This window comes from Penaeus monodon, chromosome 30, assembly GCF_015228065.2.
Source record: "Penaeus monodon isolate SGIC_2016 chromosome 30, NSTDA_Pmon_1, whole genome shotgun sequence".
NCBI lineage: Eukaryota > Metazoa > Arthropoda > Malacostraca > Decapoda > Penaeidae > Penaeus > Penaeus monodon.
This window is the reverse complement of record NC_051415.1, coordinates 12479963-12480790: the sequence shown is the minus strand read 5'-3', so window position 1 is coordinate 12480790 and position 828 is coordinate 12479963.

The following is an 828-nucleotide window of genomic DNA, read 5'->3' as shown; positions in this document are numbered from 1 at the left end:
AACAACATGCGCGCGCGCGCAGATGGGCAAAAGATTTTATAAACACGTCGTCGCACACCTGTTTGCTGTTGCGATCATAGCCAATATGTTCAAGAAATTGCATATATTTGGTATTAAAGCATTCCGTGAATCAAAAATGGCTCACGAATCACTTTCAGATTATTGTATTGCTCTTGAAATGAAAGATAAACAGCATTATTTGTCGAAACTTACGCTGAGTAGTGGGGAGAAACTCCCCGATCCTTTGGTATTATCAGACTGGTCTGATGATATTAGAAATCTTCCAAATATTACTTGGAGAGATGTTAATGAATATCTTATAGATTCACCAAGTGTTTTTACCAAAGAATCAGTGAAAGCCTACAAATCACTGGAAGCCTATGATTATTTTGCGTGTGGCCATGTACAAGACTGCTTTTATAATGGACTATCTGAAGAGACAGAGTTCTGTTTTATCAAATCCGAGGTAATTTTTCATTTTTATGATTAAGTTTACAATTCTAGATTGCCATATTATGTATGCACTATTTTTTACGGAAGAAACTTCATTTACTTTTACTAAAGATGGATTATTTTAAACCTTAGGTCCTGCCAAGTCAAAGACAAGGAGTGAAGGCAAAAATGTATGAAGTGTGGGTATGTCTGCACAAAAACCAAGGATGGGTACTGACTGGAAACTGTACCTGTATGTATTTTTTTCCATCGGCGTTTTCCCCTTCGGAATGTAGTAAAACGGCAAATCTTTTCTTTGTTTCTTTCCTTTCAAACTATTACGTTCGGCTGCGGAAGCTTTCTCAATATTCAAAGATCCCATTTTCCTAGCGCTTC